Source organism: Macaca nemestrina, chromosome 1 (assembly GCF_043159975.1).
Source record: "Macaca nemestrina isolate mMacNem1 chromosome 1, mMacNem.hap1, whole genome shotgun sequence".
NCBI lineage: Eukaryota > Metazoa > Chordata > Mammalia > Primates > Cercopithecidae > Macaca > Macaca nemestrina.
The window spans coordinates 50619384-50634101 of NC_092125.1; the positions used below are offsets into that span (position 1 = coordinate 50619384).

The 14718-nt window shown below is 36.5% G+C and overlaps 1 long non-coding RNA gene across 3 annotated transcripts in view; it reads right to left on the reverse strand.

The window, feature by feature from the left end:
- Nucleotides 1-14718, reverse strand: part of LOC105484626 (uncharacterized) — a 540758-nt gene that overhangs the window by 478430 nt on the left and 47610 nt on the right. For all 3 annotated transcript variants that reach the window (XR_011612173.1, XR_011612172.1, XR_011612174.1), the window contains exon 4: nucleotides 13801-13899. This is a non-coding gene — a long non-coding RNA (uncharacterized lncRNA). The remainder of the gene's footprint in view (nucleotides 1-13800; nucleotides 13900-14718) is intronic.

The following is a 14718-nucleotide window of genomic DNA, read 5'->3' on the forward strand; positions in this document are numbered from 1 at the left end:
ACACAGCTTAAAAATGGCAAAGCTGACATTTAATCTCAGGCCATCTGAGCTTTGCAGCCTGTGCTTTTAACCACTACACTCTACCACCTAGAGTGGACATTTACCCAGGAATGGTATCAGTTGGAAGGCCCTCCTCAAATCATTTCCCCTGAAGTGTCACCAGAGAACATTTTGTCATTTCTGAGGACAATGGTGGTGTTGTTACCTCCCCTTCCTTCAGGTGATCCTGGGGCCTAAGGATTTTTCAGATTTACAGTGTCTGCAGTTCACAATGGCAGAGTTCTCGTGTCACTCCATGCAGTTCAAAGATTGAACTGGTCACTACTTAGGCATCAGTACAGTTTTGATGAGCTTTTCTTTGGGAAGCACTGCACTGAGTGCCAAGAACTTACAAAGGTAAAGGGAGAGAGGTCCTTGTGCTCAGACACTGCTATAGATGCAATTGTATCCCCGCAAAATCTATATGTTGAAGCCCTAATTCCCAACGTGATGAGAACGGGGATGGAGGCTTTGAAAGGTAATTAGGTTTAGATGAGCTCCTAAGGGTGGGAACCCTATGATGGGATTAGTGCCCTTATAAGAAGAGATAGCAGAAAGCTTCCTCACTCTGTTTCTCCTTGTGCCATAAAAGGACGAAGCAAGAAGGCAGCTGTCAGCAAACTAGGGAGAGAGGCCTCTCCAGAAAGTAACCATGTCCATGCCTTGGACTTCTAGTCTCCAAACTGTGAAAAAAACTAATTTCTGTTGTTTAAGTCACCCAGTCTATGGTATATTGCTATGGTAGCCTGAGCTGACTTAGATAGACACTGACTTACATAGGACAGGACAGACACTTATATCTGGGTTCATGAAAGAGATTCAGACAGGATGAAGAAGTTGTACATAAAGCTCGTATATAGAAATACTTATGCCCTTTAATAGAGAAGGTTTAGTGTACAGATAAGAATTATTATCATATTACTATTGCTACCAATTACTAATATTTAACACAACATTTTCTCTTTTAGTTCTCAAAGCAATCCTATGAGAAGCTGAAATCTAGAGAGAGTAGGTAATTTCCCCAGAGCACACAGTGGTAACTGGCTGACAGAGTCAACCCCAGCGATGACTACAAATCCCCTGACTCCCTTCTGGCATCATGCAGCAGGGGGCAAGGCAGGACTTTAGTAGCAAAGCTTCCAGCACTGCTGAAATACAGCAGTTTGAAACTCAGCAAACAAGGTCTAGATTCAAGGCTTTCTAAAACAACAATAGGGCACTTATTTTTAGCTCCTCTCAAGACAAAGGAAAATAGCAGCTTCTTATTTGTGAAATGATTGTCCCTTTTAAATTAATCCAATGTGAATAAAAAGATAGCATCAAAATTGGACTTGGATATTGCAGCCAATCTCAAAAGATTTTGGAGGGGACTTTGTATGATCAAGGATAGTCTTAAATCACAATCCCTTTCAGGTAAATGTGAAAACTGGTAATGCTTTAATGCTTTAAATTGAATAACAATACATTTCACAGAGTTTAGATTTGAAATGCACAGCACCCTGTTCTCCCTGCTCTCAGAAAACCTGTGCTCTGAAGTGAATTCACTGAGGGCTAAAAAGTTCAGTAACACCTATTGAATTATTGCACAATGGCTATTTTTTTTTTTTTTTTTGTCTGAAGCTCTCTGTTTATTGAGCATTATGAATCAAACAACCCCATCAAAAAGTGGGCGAAGGATGCGAACAGACAGTTCTCAAAAGAAGACATTTATGCAGCCAACAGACACATGAAAAACATGCTCATCATCACTGGTCATCAGAGAAATGCAAATCAAAACCACAGTGAGATACCATCTCACACCAGTTAGAATGGCGATCATTAAAAAGTCAGGAAACAACAGGCGCTAGAGAGGATGTGGAGAAATAGTAACATTTTTACACTGTTGGTGGGACTGTAAACTAGTTCAATCATTGTGGAAGACAGTGTGGCAATTCCTCAAGGATCTAGAACTAGAAATACCATTTGATCCAGCCATCCTATTACTGGGTATATACCCAAAGGATTGTAAATCATGCTGCCATAAAGATACATGCAAACGTATGTTGACTGTGGCACTATTCACAATAGCCAAGATTTGGAACCAACCCAAATGTCCATCGATGATAGACTGGATTAAGAAAATGTGGCACATATACACCATGGAATACTATGCAGTCATAAAAAGGATGAGTTCATGTCCTTTGTATGGACATGGATGAAGCTGGAAACCATCATTCTGAGCAAACTATCGAAAGAACAGAAAACCAAATACCGCACGTTCTCACTCATAGGTGGGAATTGAACAATGAGAACACTTGGACACAGGATGGGGAACACCACACACCTGGGCCTGTCATGGAGTTGGCAGAGGAATAGCATTAGGAGATATACCTAATGTAAATGACGGGTTAATGGGTGCAGCACACCAACATAGCACATGTATACATATGTAACAAGCCTGCACGTTGTGCACATGTACCCTAGAACTTAAAGTATAAATAATTTTAAAAAAAGAACAGTGTAATATTTAAGAAAAATTGTCTCACAAATCAGTAAAGGCATGTTTTGTCAACCATCTGGTAAGCTGTTGAATGGATGCTTTTTTTGTTTTTTCTTTTTTCCAGCCAAATGATTTCAACACAGTCTACTACCAGATGTCTTCTGTTTCTGAACAAATGATAGGAAGCAATTTCTGTCCATCTACAACGGTATAAATAGCAAATCATCTTGGCTCCATTTAAAGTGTAATGCAACAAACTGTGGAGCCCTGAACCCAACATACACTATTCAGTTTTCTTATGGTTATTTTTTATTTCCCAAGATTATTTCAAAGAATAAGAGAAATAAATGATACATTCATAGATAAACAGATGATAAATGTTAGTTCTATTTGTTTTGTTATAAAAATAAAAGTTTACCTCCGGAATTATAAATTGTGTTTATAGAGTAGAATTCAATATTATAATGAAATGTGCCATAGGAAAATGTTCAGCTGATTAGCATTTAAAGATATGCATTATGGTTGGTGCTCTGCAAGCTAATTATGCAAAGCTCAAATTCATATCAATAGTGTAATTTTTATTTTTCTAAAAACTTACTTTTATGTATCAAATGACATATCCCTCATCCTTCTAAAAGAATTTAAACTAGATTGCAACAAAAGATATAACAAAGAAAAATAGAAAATGTTCAGGCAAAAAATTAAAAGAAGATGCAAATATTTTGATTACAAATAACATCACTGCTGCCACTGGAATTTAAATTGGCCCTGCACATTTTCTTAACAAGGCCAAACACATAGACAGATGATAGATAGATAGATAGATAGATAGATAGATAGATAGATAGATAGATAAATAGATAATAGGCAGACAGACAGAGATAGAACTCAGTAAATCGTGTGCCTACCCTTATACCATTGTTGCCTAGGAAGAAATATATTAACCCTTTAGAGAAGAAGAATTCTTTTCTGGTACTAAATTTAAATCAAATTTATGGGCAAAGGGAAGGGAATTGCTGAATAATAAAGACACATATTCTTAAAGCCCCTTTGAATCATCTTCAAAACATCAACCAGAAGTTTCTACACAGATAGACCAAAATGACAACTTAAATATTCCAGGTGCTTCGAGACAACAGGATCATCTTCAGACATTGAAACAGACAGGATTGATTTTATTTTCTCAGGGCTGCAGTGGATGAGGATCACAGACAGGTGACTACAGGACCCAGGTAGGTAACAGAGACTGTAGATTCAGCCAGAGATAAAACAACAGGGATGTGGTAAGGCCTCTAGCAAAAAGAGAGAAGGCAGGTCCCAGCAGAGAGTATGTGCCTAGCCCTAGAAGAAACAGGATGCTAACAGCACATTCTCTGGGAGGAAATTCAACTCATAGGTGGTGTGATTATGTTCTGAGTTGCAGGAAAATAAAAATCATTTGCAAAATACTTCATGTCAGATACATTATTGGTAATAATACACAACTTCAAAATGAAGTTTTAAATATGCACAACTTTAAGTATCCACACCATGAAGGATGTAGTAGGTCATGGCAAGGTAACTCTTCAGTAATTAGAAAAAGCCAGGTAAGTTAACAAATATTATACCTTTAAATATGTGGAAGAGCTGTGGAAGCCATTAGGACTACATACACTAAAATCACAAAAAGGGGTGGGTGCAGTGGGTCACACCTTTAGTCCCAGCTACTCAGGAGGCTGAGGTGGGAGGATTGCTTGAGCCGAGGACTTCAAGGCTGCAGTGAGCTATGATAGCACCACTGCACTACAGCCTGGGTGACAGAGTGAGACCCTGTCTCAAAAATAAATAAATAAATAAAATCTGATAGGTGACTTCTGGTTTGAGAAAAGAAAGCAAAAGAGCTAAGCCCAAAATGTACTAGGGTGAAACTGAATCTCCTGTTATTTTAGGACTGAGAAGGATTTATTTAAATTCTTTACTAATACATTTGCATTTTAAACCTTGCTACCACTATAAAAATTTGGTCATCAAAAACACTATTTTATAATTTCTTTTATTAGCTAATTCAATTTATAATAGTTTTAATCCAGTCACTTCTAATTTCTACTTTATTGCTGCAAGGCGTTAAAATACTTAATGTTTCTCATTGTATCTTTTTTTGCATCTTGTTGAAACTTATTTTAACTTAATTAACATGTAAAGATATTCTCTGTGTTAAAAAACTTCTTAATAGATATCCTGTGACCTTATCCAATATTACTGTCTTCTTTGGAAGTAGTCTGGTGTGAATACCTCCAGGCCTTTTAAAAATACATTTAGAGTTATGTAAGTATACTTGGAGATATATTAAATTTCTTATATGAAACATGTATGCTAGCATTCCATAATATATTGCAACTTGGTTTATTCAGGTCAAAATAGAAACTCTTTATCTTAGTTTGGGGTGCTATAATAAAATATCACAGGACTGGGTGGCTTAAACAACATTTATCCCTCGCAGTTCTGGAATCTGCCACCATAACCAAGGTGGCAGCAGATCCAGTTTCTGGCAAGGGCCACTTCCTGTTTGCAAATGGCTGCCTTCTCCTTGTATCCTCACCTGGCAGAGAACAGAGAGAGAGAGAAATTCTATGCCTCCTCCTCTACATAAGAGCACTAACTCTATTATAATGGCCTCACCTTCGTGACCTAATCTAATCCTAATTAGCTCCTAAAAGTCCCACCTTCAAATATCATCACATGGATGATTGGGACTTCAATTTATGAATTTTGGGGCCACAAATGTTCAGTTTATAACACTGCTCATATGGATCCATGCCTCTGTATTGAATAACAAGAACCCTTGGATAGAAAGTGATTTGTGTCAAGTAAGAAAACAATCATCCACCCTGTAGAATCCTGGTCAGAGAGAGAAGTTCATTCAGTCTATTAGTTTTCCATTTAAAAAAGAAAGTTTCTAACTGTATTTCTCACAGCTGTTCTTCATGTTGTCTATTTTCACTAAAAATGTTGTTATCCATACATTTATTGTCCTTTTTTTGCTTGTATGTTGGTCACCTGCCTCTTCTGGCTGCAAGGCCCTTTTCCACAACAACACATGTTTAAGCCCGCAGGGCCTTCAAGAATTGCTCAATGACCCCTTCTCCAAAGCCACTTTACTTTTCCATATGATAATGGTGCTCTCTTGGAAATGTCACTAAAACTTAAAACTATTTCCCCCTTGAATTAGAGATTCACTTGTTTCCCAGTCATCCCCTACCCCCGCCCCAGTCTTTATGTTCCATGGTCTAAGAAATCCCCCTTTTGATGAACTCCCATTACATTTCATATGTTCCCCTCTGTGGAATCAATAAAAAGTCTACCTTGTAAAACAAGGCACATTTCACAAACTAGATGGCAGAGGGAGGCCCTCTGGCTACTTGGTTAGGACTCACAGATGAGTACTTTACTTGAAGGCCTCACTATAACATTAGTGCTTACTATTTTTTCTTTCCTTTTTTTTAACTTTCCTTGTCTCTTTTCTGATAGTTCAACAACTTTATTTAAGTATAATGGACATGCAATAAACTGCATGCATTTCAAATGTAGAATTACATGTTTTGATATATTTATTCTACTGAGAAACCAGCAACACAATCAAAATAGTAAACATATATGTTCACCACCCTCAAAAGCATCGTCATTCCCCTTTGTATCCCTTTTGTTCATAAATTATTTCTTTAATTAGATTGCCATACAATTGACAAATCATAGATTCTTTTATATATTAATGATATTTTACTTCTTCAGGCTAAACCTTGCCTTAATTAAATTTTAACAAGGCCTTTTTATCTTCTACCTCTCATTAGGAATTATCTTATTCCCTAAAATACTGTTTTTCAACCTTTTTTCCTACACAACCCATTCCCATCAGTAACTCTTCTCACTACATAGTCTTATAATAAAAATGCTTACTCTTAATATGACTTAACTGAGAGACTTAACTGAGAGAAAGATCTCAGCAGATTTTTTTTTTACATAGACAGTTTTGTTGTTGTTGTTGTTGTTGTTGTTGTTGTTTTTGAGACAGAGTTTCACTCTTGTTGCCCAGGCTGGAGTGCAATGGCACAGTCTTGGTTCACTGCAACCTCCTCCTCCCAGATTCAAGCAATTCTCCTACCTCAGCCTCCCGAGTAGCTGGGATTACAGGCATGCACCACCACAGCCAGCTAATTTTTGCATTTTTAGTAGAGACAGGGTTTCACCATGTTGGCCAGGCTGGTCTCAAACTCCTGACCTCAGGTGATCTGCCCGTCTCATCCTCCCAAAGTGCTGGGATTACAGGCATGAGCCACCACGCCTGGCCTTATATACTCTGTATAATAAAAAGCAACTCTATAAACTATCCAAACATAACAATTTACTATACTATGAATGTAATATTTTAGTATAAGATGGCAGTAATAATTTGTGAACTTTTAAAGAAATGAATTCCTAGACAAAACAGACCCTTTAACAGTTTATAAAATAATTCACTCAACAGGTAATCTCTACCATCACCATCACAAATAAACCCCACCTAGAAGAACACTGCCAAAGAAAACTTCTCAACCATTACATCGTCCATTGTATTATTGTAACTATATCCCTGGAGTCTGAAAACTTTAATATTCAAGAAACAAAGTTATTTGAAACAAATCTTTTACCATCATATATTTTTAAACCAATGGTTATTATAAAAATTGTAGAATGGTTTTCATAGGGAGCATCACATAATGATGATGTAATTCACCAGGCCACAAAAGGGCAGCCCACAAGGTACAGATGGAGTTATGCAGATTTTAACAGATGATGGCAGGCAGGGTCATCGTAGCAGACCTCGGGTGATGCATGAATTGTGACAATTTCCAGTTGTTAGATTTGAGGAGGGGATAACTGTGTGTGCGGATGTGTGTGTGTGTGTGAGAGAGAGAGAGACAGAGGGAGGGAGGGAGAGAGGGAGGGAAAGGGAAAGAAAAGGAGAGAGAGGGCGGGGGAGAGAGGGAGACAGAGAGAAACAATGAGTTTTTTGAGAGGCCAAAATATTTTTAAACAATTTAGAAAATGTCTTAATCTAGAAAATATCAGCATGGGACTGATCATTTCTGGATTAAACATTTTCTAAAGTGTTTAAAACATGCTTTTCCACTAAACTCTAATTCCTAGTTGATGGGCTCACCTTAAAATTCTGAGGGTACTCACATACAGCTACTTGGCGCTGATTTCAGAGTGAGTTCTTGTTCCTAATTTATGTTTGGATCTCCCACAGTGCAAAGTCTTTATCAAACTTTTGTTGGTTGAGATGTAAACAGAATTAGTAATGCAGACAACAACCCCAATGCTGAACACAAGCACATAAACTAATGAAACAGGGCTGTTGCTTTCAAAACAGGCACTTCTGTTTCATTTGCTCATTTAATAATTGCGAGATGGTGTGGCAGTCATGGACAGAAATATATGAAGAAAGAAAGCATACCAATCAGTGGCAGAGAGTATAGTCATAATGGCATGGCAGAGCCAGACTGTTTGGGTTTGAATGTTGACTCTAACATTTACAGATAAACTTAGAAAAAATACTTAATCTCACTGTGCTTCATTTATAAAATGCAGATCATACCAACACCTACTTTACAAGATCATTTTGAGGATTACATAAATTAATATAAGGTGCAAAGAATAGTGCCTGACATAGCATAGCATTATGTAAGTTCTACCTATTATTGTTCTAATACTTCTTTTTTATTAATTTGGATTTAACATTCAAATAATTAGAAAAAAAGTAGGTAGATATCAGATAATTTGTGTCCTGGGTTGTAAGGCACAGATATCCAACTGGGACTGGCTTTTTTTTTTTTCTTTGAGACGGAATTTCACTCTCTCACCCAGGCTGGAGTGCAGTGGTGTGATCTCGGCTCACTGCAACCTCCACCTTCCAGTTTTAAGCAATTCTCCTGCCTCAGCTTCCCAAGTAGCTGAAATTACAGGCCCCCGCCACCATGCCTGGCTAAGTTTTGTATTTTTAATAGACATAGGGTTTTACCATGTTGGCCAGGCTGGTCTCGAATCCCTGACCTCATGATCTGCCCGCCTCGGCCTCCCAAAGTGCTGGGATTACAGGCGTGGGCCACCGTGCCCGGCTGAGACTGCCTTTTTTAAAAACGAAATTATGCTTAGAGAACTTTAGGAAATTATGTGTCTCATGGATTAGCCTCAGCAAACAGTGAAACCAAGAACAACTCAAATACCATCATCCTCTCTCCATCATTCTCTTCAACATCAGTTTCATTTCTCTTTCTCTTCAACACCAGCTTCATTTCTCTTTTTCTTTGCAAAGTGGTTTCTTCCTCTCTGAAATTTTAACTAGAAAAATAGGGCTGACATACCATGAGCCTTATATTCCATATTCTAGGAACTCAGAGACTGGTATACTTTTCTCAGTGTTAATTAAAATAGTCATACATTGGTTAACAATGGGAATATGTTCTAAGAAATGTATCATTTGGCAATTCCATTTCTGTGTGACGTCACAGAGTATATTCACACAAACCTAGATGGTTTAGCCTGTTACGCACCTAGGCTATATGGCATAGCCTACCAATCCTAAACTACAATTATGTACAGCATGATACTGCACTGAATACTGCAGGCAACTGTAACAGAATAAGTATTTGTATCTCTAAATATATGTAAACATAGCAAAGGTACAGTAAAAATATAGCATTATCATCTTACGAGACCACTGTTGTATTTGCAGTTTGTCATGAACCGAAATGCCCTTATGTGATGAGTGAGGGCACCTTCCCAGGGAAGGCCTCCTATTGCTCATTCCTAAGGCAGCTCCCCAAGGTCCAGATGGATGAGGAAAGGAACAGCTCCCAATGTGATGAGGGCTGCAGGGTATTCCAGAGCACTCTTCAACATCAGTAAAAATGTTTTGACATATAAACAAGATCATTTAAGGGCAAAAATAAAGTTCTCCCTCTGCTAGCTTTCCTCAATTAGCTGTTCTCCTCAAGCTCGATAAGACTCCAGGAGCAAAAGAACATCTCTCAACTTCCTGACACTTTCCAGCACTTGGGACAGGACTGTAGCTGAAATGTTATGGCTGTGTATTATAAACTCAGAAATGGGGTTTTAATAAACAAAAACCACTTTATATGCTGTTTAAAACTTGCTGCAATCTGTTAAACATATGGGTACATGTGTGCATCTGTGCGTGTATTTTTAATGACATTCTTGGAACTTGTACTTTCATCCAAAGAACAATGTTTTCTTCAAAATAATTCCTGGCGCATCATAGAGAAGACACCATGTTATCCTCTTGCGTGTCCAGCTTTAAGTGCAACGTGTGGCACACAGAAGAGGTTCAACAAATAATCCCCTAAAAGGGGAAGGAGCTGATGAATGAAATGAATGGATGAAAGGGGTGGGGGAAGAGGTAAAATCTCTTTGATTCTATTAGTTGTAATTCAAAAGTTACCATACAGGGGATAAAAAGAAAATGAAAGGAGAAAGTACTGTTCTAGGTTAAAACTTGGGCAGGGAAAGTAGCGTTCTAGATTTAAAGCAACTTCAAAAGCAAATGCAAAGTGGTGCTTAATTACATCTTGTTTTTTTGTTTAAAGCAGCTGTATCAAGCAATATGGGAAAAGTGGGGAAATTTAAATACGTGCCAGGTACTAGACAGTATGAGACAATTGTATTAATTTTGTTGTTTTGATAATGATACTAAAGTTAGGTAAGAAAGCATTTTCTTCTTAGATCTGTATAGTGAAGTATTTGGAATAAAAAGTAGGATGTTTAATATTTACTTTTAAATATCTTAACAAAGAAAAAGCAAAGATAGCCAAAATGTATGGTATATATACATGGGAAAGAAGCTCCTGAAAGCAAAGGTGCTCAAGTAGCTCTAAAATTACTTCATTATCTTGAGGGTTCATTGTTAACAGGTATACAAAGTACTTTTCTTTTTTATCTATAGAAAGAAACCAAGGACACACTCAAAATGACACCAACTTAATTTTCTAGTAGTTTTTAAACACCACACCTGAGACAAACCAAAATACTCACTCTTCCAAAAGAAGATAAGTTGGCACGTTGTTCATATCCTGCATCCTTCTGTAATATCCCCGGCTCTCATCTCAACCTCTGAAGATCCAAACCACCAATTAAGGTCCAGGTGAAGTACAACCACAACTATGAAACAGTCCCAGCTGGAGGTCATTTCTCACTGCTCTAACCCAAGGCTATTAGCACTTTGGTGAACATTGGAATCACCTGGGTTGCTTTAAAACATTTCCAATTCCGAAACCATCCCTCCAAAGACTGAGATTCAACTGGTGTAGACTGGAGACAAGAAACTTGCATTTTTAATAAGTGTCCTAAGTGAATTTAATGCAGGTGTTCTAAGAACTACATATTGAAACAAATGCTTGAGTAAACACAGTTTTAACCCTTTTAAATGCATGTTCTTTCCACCATATATTTAATGAGCTTAAAAACAAAAATCACAATTTATAGGTTTTGTTGCTCCCAAGAATCTGGCATAGTATCCTCTCATATATTCAATCAGAAATTGATATTAAAATTGAGTATTTTAAGACAATAGAATGTCTAGAGCTTTTAATACATTGATATCAATATCAATTGATAGACTTCAAAAGCTTCATAATTTATTCAAATAAACAGACTTCGAAACATTGGCTTAACAATGACTTTTTAAAAATCTATAATGGGTGGAACTCTTTAAAAAATAATTTTTGTTTTATATCCAAGTGATATACTCTTATAACAACTGAAAATTATTTCCTTAATAAGATATGTACCAAAAAGATTAATAATTTAAATGTTGCTATTGTATACAGTCCTTCCAAACACACAAGCACCATTACCAAAATCAACATTACCACTTTACCATTTTTATTGCTTGTTTACCAGAATTTCACACATTGATTTTTCAATTTGTCATGTAACTTAACAAATTTTTTTTAAGTAAACTTAGCAAAAGAAGTAACTTTTGAGAAAGCCAATTTTAGGCAATAAACTTACTACATCGAATCAACTTGTGGAAGATGTAGTAATCTATACAAATCAAGAACTAGGGAAATGAAAACTATCTTAAGGTGATTGCTAAATTTAGATCTCCTGGAGTAGACTCTTCAAGTGAGTTGGAAACTCCCAAAGGTAAGTTTATTTGTTTCGGGTAACTATTTTCCTAATGCAAACATAGCTACAGTTTTCATCCATGGATTCCAGAAAATGATATTATCACCTTTTCCTTTGTTCCAAAGAAGCCCACAAGGCTGATGATAGTCAGTTAACTTATTTCTATAATTACCATATGCTTTGAATTCCAGTAAGGAAATAACTGAGAAAACTAGGGAATAAATACAGAGAAGTGTTACACCTGGGGAAAGTATTGGTTAAGCTTCTTGGCCCAATGGGCTTTAATACAAAATTAAAATCAAAGCAAGCAATCCTCCAAAGAAATCCACTCTAGTTATTCCTTACTGCAAGTAAATCCAAATCAAATTAACAAGGGCTTTGACTCTACGTAAGGTAGCTCTATCTTAAAGTAACTAATATTTTGCGACGTGATGTATAAAAGATAATACAATAGACAAGACCTCTTTAAATTGTGAGTTGGCTGAAATTGGACTATTTCCATTTCATTTCCTGAAACATACATTTCATTATTGCAAGTAATTTCTTTAAAAACAATCTAGCAACACATTTAAAAAATTATAAGCACTTCAGGGTATTTTTCTCAGCCATTGAAAACTATCTAATTAAATACTGTCATGTACAGCATTCATAAAAGAAACATGAAAATAGTCCCTTAAACCAATTATGTTCCCTTCCCTAGAATGTTTTACTCTGAGAAAGTTCTCAACTCATCTGCACCAGGCCATAGTTGTTGATATTGCTAAAATAAACAGTATTACTAATTGTCTCTCAGTAATAGATTATTTAGAGTTGAAAGTCCTTCTAGATACAAAGAAATAAATCATACTGAGAAATATAGACACAATGAAAAAACAATGAGTGAACTACCTTTTCTGAGCAAAGGACATTTATTTCTCAGTATCTTCTTTAATCACACTATGTGGGTGACCCTCTAATTTATCAGTTCATTAACCTGGCCAATGAACTGGCCAGGACCTACTGGACCTGAATGAATAGGACCTACTGGTAAAGACTAATTTTGCATTGGGCCTATTTGTCACTGTACTCTTACTCAAGGAAGAAAAGCTCAAGAGCTTTGACTGTTTCTGAGACATAAGAGGAAAAGGAAGAGCAGAGAAGCAGTTGATAGTTGAAATGGGATATTGGAAAGTACTGCAAAAACAGGATAAACTCTTAAATTTGAATTAAATATCTCACATATAAAACTTCCTGTAATGTTTAACTAAGCAAAAGTCACATTAGGCATAATGTCACCGGCATGTTACCAGATGCTCAGGTCTTTTTCTCATCACATTTCAAGGGATTTTATAATGAAAATGCTTCATTGTTTAATATAGAAGTAAGTAGGAAATCCTATTAGTTTGCCTCTTAGAAATATATAGGATTACTTCATAGAAATATATTTTATAGCCAACTCCATCATAACAAACTATTCTACAAAATAAGTGATACCTTTTATACTATATACTACATATACTTCCTTCTCCTTTCCATGCCCTCCCCCTCACCGAGATGGAGCTTCACTCTTGTCGCCCAGACTGGAGTGCAGTGGTGCAATCTCAGCAGCTCGCTGCAAAGCATTCAAGTGATTCTCCTGTCTCAGCCTCCCAGGTAGTTGGGATTACAAGCACCCACCACCACGCCTGGCTAATTTTTTGTATTTTCAGTAGAGACAAGGTTTCATCAAGTTAGCCAGGCTGGTCTCAAACTCCTGACCTCAGGTGATCCACTCACCTCAGCCTCCCAAAGTGCTGGGATTACAGGCGTGAGCCACTACGCCCAGCCTACATATACTTTCATTATTATTTTTCACAAACTCTACCTCACTTTAACACATTTCCCAAGTATTACATCAACTAAAAGAAATACAGAAATTCAATCTGATGTTGATCTAAAATTTTGTTTATATAATTCGTAGGTAAAGAAATGAGAGTATACTCTTAGCATGAAGTACACACAAGTACCACATGAGGTCTAAAAGCAACTTTTTCCTTCCACTCACTTGCTGGGTCACCTGACTTTGATCAGCATTTAAGTGAGTAGGATGCCACCTAAGTGAGTAGGACACACACAAGATATCTGAGAATGAATGATCTTACCTGTAACTGCTTTGAAATCCCTGGAATATATCCTCTTACTCAGTAGAAAACAGTTTTAGTGTGTTTCTTTAATTGTTTTTCAAGCTTTTCATTTGTTTCCTGTATCAAATGAGGGGAAAACTCAAAGTTCTTTTTACTTTATTTCTCACCAAATATGACAAAGTTACTCATATCAAAGCTAAAAAGTAATATTCTCCCATTCATCACAGCCCTTTAAGAGTAACACACTTGTTGAATTATCCTAAGATGAAATTTCAAAGACAATTTCAACTGTGGTAAATACATTTAGCAAAAACTCTCGGAATACTTGTCTATAACAAAAAATAATTTCAGAAGAACATGAGTTTAATTATCATGTATATCACTCAAGTGCAAAGACTCAAAAATATATTGATAATCTGAAAGGTTTTTTTATATAAATTTAAAAATAGCTACTCATAATATCATGTATTCCCAGTAAGCATGTTCAGTAAAAATAAAAATAATATTCATGGAACGTCTGTGGCTCCTCTTTATTTAAAAGCAGCTTAAATAGATATAAGGAGGCAATATTTTAAAATATTGTTTAAAAGAGGAGACCATATGAATACGAACATGTTTCGGATTTCATTTTATTCATGAATTCTTGAATATTTAATTTATCTGAATGTCTTCCCAAGGGAAGTCAGGTGGTATTACCATAATCAAGTAAGGATTTCTCGGTAAGTAATCCCAGCAGGAGAGCTAACAGTCAAGATTTCCTATCTGGTGGTGAAATGGAGAGAGTTAGGGATGTGAACCAGAGATGAAGTTCTGAGCTGAATCACCCCCAGTGAATATAAATGAGGCCTCCATCTGGGATTTTAGAGTATATTATTTCCTTCACTACCATGAGTTTATAGTTTAACTCATATCCAACCAGATGTATTTAATTCATAT